Below are 11,593 nucleotides of genomic sequence, written 5' to 3' on the forward strand. Positions count from 1 at the left end.
GTTGGTAAACTACTTTTCTTGTTGAGTAGCTAAATGTAAATGCTGCAGCTCCAGCCTTCCTGTCACTAAGAATTGTGCCTTAAGCTAAAAAGTCATATCTCATGCTCTTTCTTTCTATGAAATTATGGTCTGGCAAAGCCTTTACATTTCACTGGTGGGTAATAGTAAAGAAAAGGCTTAAACTGAATGATACAGGAGAAACTATTTTCCCACTTTCTAGAAAAAGCATTTAGTCATACTGTTAACCAGGGGAAACAGTATCTCCAGTTTGTAACCTAAAAGTAAATAGCAATGCTTTGTACAAAGTAAGCAGCAGACAGTTTTCAAGAAAGCTGTACAAATTAATTTTCTTCTTCATCCTTTTGAAGGATCTTCCATATTGCATTAACAATGTAAAAAATAGAGGAATAGAACATCTCAAGGTTGAGAGAAGCAGAAGATCCTTGTTAGAGGCAGCTGGAGATTTGAAGAATATTGCCATTGTAATTTCAAAATACCTTTATAGTTAGGCACAGTAGTCCCAATCCTATCCTGTAAGGAAGGGTATATTTCAGAGAGCTGGAACTTTACATTAGGGCTGATCAGTAACAATAGGATCAAAAAAGATGAGACTCTGGATGAGGAAATCTGCTCCAGAACTTTGCAGTAGAATAATTGTCACACGGATGGCTTTAGTGAACCGAATGTAGATTCTCTTAATTAAGAAAGGGAAAAACTGGAAAGGATCATTTACATCATTATTCATCCTTCTGCAGCTGAAAGATGTCTGCTGTTACCTAAGGTGTGTAACCATCCAAAAATGGCTTCTTGGCAGTAGCAAGTGCTGGCTGATGCTTGAAGACCAAAACTCATCATACAAAATAGTGCAGGATTAGGGAAAAGAGGCCAAGTGTGAGGTGTGTTGCTCTGGCATGGGCAATACTTTTGTTTGTTTTGCCCATAATATCCAGAGGGCCAAATGCCATCCACAGTGAACAGCAGAAGGCCCTTCTCCCCTCTCCAAAGGCTTACCTTGCAGTTGATCTCCAGTATTCAGAAAAATTGAGAAGACGTTATACTCAGAAGTTACAGACAACAGTGTTGAACTATGCACACAGGGGAAAAAAAGAATTGCATTCTGATTTATCTGTCTGTCAGAAGCCAGTGAGTGTGAGGCAATGTAAATTATGAAAATGGCAACCACATATCTCATCAGATCATAAAACATGATCATGACACATGATCTGGGTTCCTCTCTGAAGTTCAAAGGGTTGCTTCTATCATATCTCCTGAAGATTTATCAAGTCATAAGTTCCTTACCAAAAATTCTCCTTAGAAGATTATTTGGAATTCCCATCTATCAGTAATTAGAAACCTAATTCCCATTTGAAATACATGTTTTCCTAGCTTTGTATGTGTGATGTTCTCATAGTTTCAGTTCTTGTCCGTCCTTCAGAGAGAGTTGTTCTCTCTCAGCCTTTATGTGGTTAGGCTAAATCAACCAACCAAAAGAACACACAAGCTGTAAGAATGAGCAAAAACCAGAATAATCTAGAGTTTGGTAAGCTGACAGGATGGTTCGATTTTCCCTTTTCCCCTCTCTTGATTGCACGCTCCCCAAAAACCCCAGAATCCGCTGGTTCACTAAACACTTTTTGCTGCTGAACCCGCAATTTAAATTGCAAATTTGTTCCTTTTTACAATGGTAGGGATTTTTTTTTACAGTAAACAGCTGATTGCTTTCGTTTCAGATTCTGCAGCTTGTATTGTCCTCTTCTAATATTTTAGGTGGCTGGATGTTCCTTTGTTCCATTCACCCATGCCATTATCCTAAATGGAATGTGAGGCAAAATGTTCAGTGAATGAGCCAGACTTGGATTAGTTTTTGTTTCCATCCCGTAGTTTCAAAATAGTGAACTTGCTTTTTTCTCCTTTCTTTTTGCATGTGGCAAAAAGGCATTTTATTGGCCAGCCTATACTTTTTATTGGTTAGTCTGTAAGGTGGGGGTCCTCCTGATATGACTGTGCTCTTTCTGGTTTTCTGGCTTAGGGAAGCACATCATCTCCTGCTTTATCGTGCTTTGTTTTCCCATAATGCATGAAATGGAAACTTCAGGGAGTTAAAAACCAAAAGAAATGAGCAAAAAAACCCTAAAAGAAAACCCAGCAAAAACCCAACCAAAAAAAAAGCCCAAACAACTAAAAAACAACAAATAAAAAATTGCCAACAAAACCCTCAAAACCAAACCAGAAAACAGAACCTGCTGTAAATTAGCAAAATATGCAGTGTGAGGCACATGCCCTGTGGGCTGCTACGAGGAGTGTGGATTGCTTACTTCCAGTCCCACCTGGTGGTAACCTTGGGGCCAGATAGTTCTGTGGGAAGGCTGCTCCCACTGCAGCACTGCTGATCAAGGTGTGCTTTTCAAGTGAGTCTCCCCGTTGACCGTCCTTTGCTTGTTTGGGTTTGTGTCACTGAATTGCCTTAATGCACAACTTGTGTTAATTTTGAATGCACCTGAGCTTTAAAAAGTACTCTGAAAGCTCACTGAGCAGGCTTTGACCACTAATGGCTGTCCAGTCCATGGGAGCACATTTTAAGTTGTTCTGAAATAACCCTTATATTTTCTCCCATTCCTCTTCTACTCCCATGGAGTGTCACAGACTTTTGATCCTTGGCATCAACTCCTCCATTCTACAGATCTCCTTTCTAATACAAGTGTAACTGTAGTTTTCAGTTTCTCTCCTGATGTTAAACATAAGTTGATACATACACTGGCTTGTTTTTCCTCTTGCTTGTAGGTGGTTACTGCCTATTGTGTGTAGCATTGTGTAACCCATGTTCTGCGTTGAGCTGGGTCATGACAATGAGATAATGTACTTGATTGCTAAAGGTGGATCTACCACATCATTAACTGTTGAGAAATGAGTCAGCTGTGCCACATGCAATGCTAATACTTCCTCCTGATAGCATGACTGACCTTAGTACAAAGTGCTGTTGATGTATTGTAAAGAAATATTTGCTCCATTTTACAAGGGCAGAAACTAAAGCACAGACTCAGTGACCTCTTAAAATGACCACAGGAAGTATGGACTGTAGCAAGAAACAGGGTTCAGATCATCTGGCTCCAGGGACTTTAATTTTGAGATTATTTGCTCCAGGTAGGTTTGACATTGGTAATTTCATAAATGAAGACTCTATATAAAAAAAACAAAAAAAACCAAAAACAAACAAGCAAAAACACACACACCAAAAAAAAAAAAAAAACACCAAGAATTTCTTAGGGAAATCAGGCTAATCTTATTACACAGTTTTAATGTATGTGTCTATCATTCCTCTCCCTAGTTTTTCAACATACTAGGCCAGTTTAATAAACTCAGCAGAAACAGAGCAGCCTATGTGTGTCTGTAACTTGCTTGAGAACACCAGAGTGAGCAGATGGCAGAGTCCATACTAACAGTTCCTACTGAAGGAGAGGATTTGGCAGGAGCTTGACTCTTACTAGGCACAAGAGAAACCACATACTTAGGACCATGAAAAGGTCTTTGATCACAGCCCAGGTTTTACTAGAAAGCAGCAGATCTGGTCACTGTTCAGAATGTGCCATACTTGCATTACATCATATGCAGTCAGTGCATCTGTTCATCAAGGTCGTAGCATCTGAGCATCAGATTATCCTGGTTTGTTTAGTCAAATCTCCCTCATTAGGCACTCAGTGTCCTGAGTTTGCTGTGATGGCAGAGAATGTAAATGAAAATTGGCCAAGCTACACAAAAATTAAAAACTCTAGGACTTTCTATGGCTGTGTACTGACTATATTACTGTACATGCCAAAATGGTTTGAAGTTAATTCTGTTGAGTAGTTATTATTGCCTTTTCAGCAGGTTGGGGGAAACCATGACTCCCAGTTAATCTATAAGAATTCTGACCTTGTTAGCATCATGATTTTTATTAACCTTGGTACAAGTAATGAGTAAGACCAGACTATGATCTTCCTTTTTCAATATCCTTCATTTCATTTCTCAAGTCTGGAAACTGTTGTATTAGAAAGCCCAAAGTGACATGAAATCTGTAAGAAACATGTATCTGGTGAAGAACTGTTCTGTGGAAAAACAGATCTGGGACTTTTGCCTGATGATGTCCACTCTCTGCTGAGCCTCCAGTGGAATTTTTCCTGATATCCCTGCTTCTGTGCATGCCTTGTCCTAATTTTTTGCCTCTCATGAATTCTTTGTGCAGCAGTGTTTCTCCAGCTGTGGTGCCTTGCCCTCCTGCCCCTCTGAAAGCTGCAGTGCCTGGTGACTGCCCTTGCCCTGGGCTGCCACTGAGAGCCAGCTGCTGAACTCGTCATCCCTTCTCTGACAGTGATGTCTGGGAAAGGCCAGTGCAGGTGATATGCCATGGCAGCTATTTAAAAAAAAAAGTAAAACTAAATGCTCAGATTTCCCTCCATCCTTTGTGACCCTTTCTAAATGTGCCCATTGGTTCTTACTATCATCACATCTTGTTGTTCCCAGTTGCTCCACTGAGCTTTTTACCTCCTGTTGTTCCCCTGCTGCCGGTGTCGCTGAGTCAAGCCTGCACAAAATGGGAAATGCTTGGGGAGCTTTTGGCGCTGCTGTGCCTTAGGCAGCTTGTGCTGTTTCTAAGCTGTGTCAGTTGGGAAGAGGAAAGGCTGGAAGAAATGCAGGATTCAGCTAGCTTGTCCTTTCTTCATATTTCTGGCAAGGGTGCTTAGCCTCCTGTCATGGTTTTACCCCAGGCAGCAGCCAGAACCCAGGCAGCTGTTCACTCACTCCCCACCAGTGAGATCAGGGAGAAAATTGAAGGGTAAAAGCCAGAAAGCGCATGGGTTGAAATAAAGACAGGTTAATAGGGAAAGCAAAAGCTACACACGCAAGCAAAACAAAACAGGGAATTAATTCACTTCTTCCCATGGGCAGGCACGTGTTTAGCCATCCCCAGGAGAGCAGGGCCTCATCACATGCCATGGTGACTTGGGAGGACAAGCACCATTACACCTAATGTCCACCCTCTTCCTCCTTCTGCCCAGCTTTATGTACTAGTCGTCATTTGGAATATCCCTTTGGTCAGTTTGGGTCCCCTGTCCCACCTGTCACTTCCCAACCTCTCATGCACCACCAACTCCCTCACCAGAGTGGCAGTACAAACAGCAGAAAAGGCCTTGGCTCTATGTAAGCCCTGCTCAGCAATAATAACACAACTCTGTATTTTATCAACTGTGTGTTAGCATAAATTCAAAACACATACCTGTACTAGCCACTGAAGAAAACTGTACCCCAGCTGAAACCAGCATACCTCCTCATTAATGTGAAATGTGGGCTCTGTTAATCACACTGCACAGTGGGTTTTGTTTCACATGATGTTAGAGATATACTCTGCAGGTACTGCTGGTGTAAACTGCTGAAGATTCCATAAGTAGATCTCATCCTGGAATCAGTAGTAACTGGATTTCCTCACATGCAGAAGGTACTTGAAAAGCTTTGCACCTGTTTACCCCTGTTCTATTTCCTAACTTGCTGACTTTTTGCTCTTGAAAATCTGCCTTTAAAAAGTGTCATTCTCTCAGTGTCTTTTCCCACTATTTTGCCCACCCGGTTCCTGCACTGACTCTTTTGCCCTTCTCTGCCATAGAAATATGTGGTAGTATTAGGAATGTGACATTTCATGTGTTTCTTCTGAAGATGCTTATTGACTGCAAAAGGGGAAAGCACATTAAAATTGCCTCTTACAGGGTGCTCTGTCTGGTTCTGTCTTGCCATTACAAGGCATTTACTTGAGAGGATAAATTCTAGAAGACTAAAAAAAATTTTAATTGGTGATAATGAAAATTTGTAAATTCCTACTGTAGAAACATGTTCTAACATGTTTTTTCATGTTTTTGAATTGAATATGGAACTTTTTTCTTAAATCCAAAAAGGAGAAAATAAAAGGAAGCTAGACATACTTGAGTAAATGAAAAACCAAGGTGGAACTGGAGAAGCAAGCGAATTCACTTCTGGCCCTGTTTGCAACAAGGATACTGATAACGAGACCTTCCTGTACTTAGAGGAAATAATGTTAAATGCACAGACCTGGCTGAAGGCAAAAGAAAATTTAATCTTGCACTGCCAGGGGATTGTGTTTTGCAGCAGAAGAGGAAGAAGAGGAAGAAAGGCCAGGAAGGGTCTTACAGAAGGAGGAAGATGTAGTGGCCAGTTGGACTTTACCAGGCTTTATGTAACTTAATGGTACTGCAGAGGGATGTCTGTCAACCCCTGCATTACCAGTTCCTCATTGCTATGTCTTTGCTCTCCATCGTGCATGATGGTCGAAGGTCTGAGCTTGTTCCTGTTGCAGCAAGTGTGAGGGATGAGGCTGAAGAATGCACATCCTTCTCTTCTCTGGCAGCCAGCAGTGGTGCAACAGGGATGGCAATGGCTGCTGCTAGAAGTCCCTTTCACTGACAAGTTCACTAAACGCAACAGCTGTCCCTCTGTTCTCCAGAATAGGGAGAAGTGAAGGAGTTGATCCAGGCAGCCCCCTTCTTTGAATTGTGCTGTGATCTGAAGCTGGATAACTTTGCCAGTCAAGGTGTCTGAACATACTGCTCTAAAACAGTATGAAGAAAAGCTGGAGCAGTATCACTCTTTCCTAATTAATCCTCATACCCTTCTTCAGTCTTTGGCCATGTGACATCGATCTGATACTGGCAGAGAACTGCCAAGAAGAAAGGTGAAAGAGGGATGTGCAACTACTGCAAAGCCAGCCTGATTTAGCAGGCAATAGTAAATTTTATTTGGGGGATAAGAAGGTGCTGAAACACTCAGTGAGAAATTGAAGTACCGTTACTGTACTAATAGTGCAAGGCACTAGACATAGAGCACTACAGAGAGAACAGGGTCTGTGCTCACATATTGTAAACTGTCAGTCTTGAAATCTGAAATATCAGCTCAGTAACTTGAGTAAGGGTTGATCCCAGAAAAAGAAGGCATAAGTAGAAATGTAGCTTTATGTCTTTTCTAAGCAGTTCAGATTTTGTGTGTAGTCATAGAACCATTCTCTGACATGATTCTAAAAATTCTTTAAGTTTGCACTGTGAATGATGCAAAGTGACTGCAGCATCATACAGTGTCTTCTGTAAAGGATTTCTCAGCAATGAGCGCTTTACCTTCTAGGCAAAATTGTCTACATAGTCAACTCTTCAGCAATCTGCTCAGCTGAAAACACACTTTTTAAATGGTGGAAATACTCTTTGAGATACAGAGACATAAATGTTCTAAGCATTGTTAAAAGCATTCAAAACCTAAGTCCCTCAGTCCTAAATAAATTCTTGTTCAAAAGAGAAATTTCAGAAGGTGGGTAGAAATATAAGAAATTTTCTTTCATCTAGGACATCTGTCTGTTCACAGCTAAAACTTTGTTTTATCTTTAAAAGTTGGATAAAGACCTCTAAAAGAAAAAGGTTAAGTAATGTTGTATAGATATTATTATATGTTCTCTGGAAGATGGCTGATGATGCTTCTTTCAAGAAGAATTTGCTTTTTTTCAAATCAGTGAAATCATTTGCTTTTATACAGAAGTTGGATTTTTAATCAAGAGTATCAGAAAGACTTACAAATCAAACAATTCCCCACAATTTCTAGTCCCTGTTTCTGCAGAGTACTTGACCCACGCACACTGCTGAAAGGTGTCTTGAAACTGCCAGACTTAGCACCTGAGATTGAGCACCTGTGAGGTGAACAACAGTGTGAGAGAGGGTCAGACATTCCATTCTTGTTAACCAGGCAAGGCCCAGCAAGCCTGCCTGCATTGTGTCAGCGTGTCTGTGTGTAGGTCATGGCATAAATATGCATGTGCATGTTATGAACTCCAAACACTGAGTTCTCAGGCATGCACATAATTACAGACAGAGACCTGTGGACCTTCTTTAACCATTAATTGTGCTTTTAACATGTGCCTTCATTTGACCAAAGGGGCAAAGACAAAGCAGTGAGACTTGGTCTTGAGGCCAGTGCAGAGGTAATGAATAGCAACACTGAGGCATTAAGAAAACCAGAAGTGTTAACAAGCATTGGTTTATGGCTTGTGTGGTTTGATGTCCATCACTTTGGGATGAACATGCACTTGTTGGAAGCACTGAGCAGAACACTCATTTTTGTAGATGTTACGATATTTTGTGTACTTAATGGCATATGATTCAACTGCTTATATGGATAAGGAGACACTTTTTTTTTTTTCTGGTTTGGCATGGTTAGAAAAATGTGTGACAACCTGGTGTAGAAGGGAAAAGAAATCCAAAACTGCCTTGATTTCCTTTTGTGCTGTAAGCATTTTACAATCAATTGCAAGCCTCCACATAAACTTTTGCACTGATACCTGAGCAGGTGTCTCTTGGATTAAATCTGGCAGGTAGTCACAGAGCATCTCCATTGTGGCAGTTTATTGAATGGAAGAAGGAAGGTTTTTTCCCTAAGATGTTTTTAAGAGTCCTACAGACTAAAGTTCTGTAGGATTTTTTTTTTCTTACAATCTTTCACTGGTTGTTGTTTTTTTCCTCCAAATGGAATTACTGCATGTAAAAGAGACCTGCAATAAAACAACTATGTTTTACTTCAAAATGGTCATACTATCTGCCAAGGGGAAACCTATGCTGTTGGCTTAAGTATCTCACTTGCAAAACTGCTTAATTAGGAACTTGTCTGGTTCTGTGTCTGGTCTACACAGAAATGAAGATTAGAAATATTTTTGTCTTGCCTGCAGTGTCTGAGAGAGGTTGAAGTACAGAAATTCTTCATCATACCCCTAGAGATGCTGCAATAGAGAGAGCATCATTCAGTTGGCATTTATCTCAGTGTGTAATTGCTATTGCCAAAATATGTCCCTGCTGTTTTGTGCTGCAGAACATGTACTGGGAAGAGGCACCTCTGAAACAGTGCAAATTGCAAGTGTGAATTATCAACAGCAGGAAAGAACAGAGGCAGCAGTTTGCAGAAGTAACAGCTCTACCTTTTGCTCCATAACTCCTGACCTGTGTGTTTTGAAATTGAAAGAAGTGTTTTGTTTGTGGCTGTGATGCTAACATTAAGGAGTGAACCAATGGTGGAGTTCTCATGTTTGCAGACAGCCTGAAGCTTTGGCATTTGGAAGCAAGTTGTTTTCCAGCCTTCTCTCCAAGATGATGATGGTGAAAACTCACAATGATACACAGCATTATTAGCTAAGCAAATACCAGCTAAAGCTTTTACGATAGACAAAGAAATGTCAAGATTATTAATAGTGTTACACTGACTCCCAAGACTTAGTGACACTTAAGAGGTTGCCATCACATTCCTAGTTTTTCCTGTCTCCTACTGCCTCCGTCCTGGTGCTGTGTGCATGCCCTATGCAGCTGCCACAGCAATCTGCACTTGGCTCACATGCAATCCCTCTACAGTATTTCTTCAGGCTTCCTTCACCTTGCAGAGTTAAAGATGAGCTGTGAGGGTAACATCTCCCTTGGAGGGGTAACACCTCCTCTGGAAGGATACCTGGGCTGCCTTCTTCCTCCCTTCTGGTACAGAAGTCACTGGTTTGCTAATGTCAATGTGTTTATCCAGCTAAAATAGGCATATTGCTGCTCTTTGAGGCTAAGGGACTTCTCTGGGAAGAAGTCTAAGTTTAGTCAAGGGCTTGCCAGCACAGGAAGTTTCTGCCATCAAAACACTCAGGCAAGCAAAGCACTACAATGGCAGGCTGCTGGGTCTCTCCTTGTCCTTCAGGAATTAATGTAAATGTGCCTTAATGTTACAGGGCACTCTGGAATCAAATTCAATAGGTTTTGCCCCAAATGGAATATGGACAGCATTCAAAACTGTAATGACATAGCCTAACTGCTGAAGGGCAGAGGACGGAAGAGATGCAGTGCCTTAGCTGAAGGGAATGTCTCTGTCTTCCATCAATGGGATTTAGGCTTCATAAATCAGAGAGGGACCTTTGGGGCAGCTGTTTGGCACAGGTCCCCTGGAAAGTTAAAAATTTCCCAAGTCAAAATGGGTGGAAAGCAGCTGAATTGGCTTTTTTTTCTGATTATATTGCACCTTCTGTATGAAGTGTATAATGGAGACAGTAATAGCATCACCATGGACATGGGAAGAGGGGGAAATATTTCTACAGGAGTCTTCCTCTTCTCAGCCCCAAAGGTGTTTTTGTAAAGTGCACGGGGGTGAGGCCATGTGAATACTTTGCTCCTTTCTTATTCCTGGAAAGGTTTTAAGTCTACTAGGGTCTGATCTTATCAAGCTACAATATGTTGAAATAGGATTAAACTGTTTATACAGATACAGGAGTTCACTGTGTACACAGCTGTGCAAACTGAAATTTTGCCAGATATGTTAAGCCATTTAATATTACAAAAAAATTTCAAGGGGTGCACAGGACTTCTGATTAAGCTAACAGTAGTTGTGTTTTCAAACATATATGTTATGTTTCAAAATCTTTCAAAAATGTATTTGCAATGTGCTTTGGCAAATACCTGGTTTGATAGTCTCATGCTTTTCAGCCAACTTTCATTACTGGTAAACTGTTGGAAGCTCACAAATCAGAGTGGTTTTGGAACAGTGTATTTTAGAGAATCACAGCCCATCAAACCAGACAGATATCTAAGCATGAGTTCCTGCTCAACTTTTTCCTGTGAGTAGCTTCACTACTGTCAAGGAGATTTGTGATGTGCTTCATCTGTGACTGTCAGCCAAATGCTAAGCATGCATAAGACACTGCATTTTTTTTAGCTGCTGGTGCTGTTAGTCATTCACAGCTCAGGATGTCTCTTATCCAACCTCCTCTGAAAGCATGGCCAATCATGAATCCAAGTCAAGTTGCCAAAGTACTTTATCCAGTCGGGTTTTGAAAATCTTAATGGTGTTTCTCATAGAATCATCTAGCTTCTCTGCTGCTTATTTGGAGAAAAAGAATTCTGTTTACAAGTCAGACCAGTGTATGGGGTATTTCTTCTTTTTGTCTTGGTTAGCTCACTGCAGCCTCTGGAAAGTAAGCTCCATGAACATACAATTTCTAAATTGTATGCATTGTTTGAGAGAATAGAATCATGGAACAGAATGGGTTGGACTGGAAGGGACCTTAAAGATCATCTAGTTCCAGACTCCCTGCCGTGGGCAGGGATGCCACCCCTAGATCATGTTGTCCAGGTCACATCATCTGTTTGGATTTGTGCCTTTTGTTCTCCTAATATTAATTTAATAGATCACCAAACTGCAGGTTTCCTTCCTCCACATTTTCAAATTGTCCATAGTGGTCTAATTTCTTTTTTATGCTTCCCTGTCGATTATTATTTTTCTGCCAGTAGCTGTATTCCAGGTACCCTTGTCCTCACCTCTCTGATTCTACACTTCTCCCAGCATCTTCTAGTCCCTGTTTCTAAACTTCTGTGTAATTTTTCCATGTGGATAGACAAGGGTGTATATAATTATGCAGAAGAGCAAAGTTAACAGAAAAATACTGACAAAGTCAAATAATTAAAAATACAGTAAGGACTGGCAGCAGTCTCTATGCCCACATGCACATGGCTGATCAAGCTGCTGGTAATTATATGATCCAGTTATTTTATTCCCAAAA

Source organism: Ammospiza nelsoni, chromosome Z (assembly GCF_027579445.1).
Source record: "Ammospiza nelsoni isolate bAmmNel1 chromosome Z, bAmmNel1.pri, whole genome shotgun sequence".
Classification (NCBI taxonomy): domain Eukaryota; kingdom Metazoa; phylum Chordata; class Aves; order Passeriformes; family Passerellidae; genus Ammospiza; species Ammospiza nelsoni.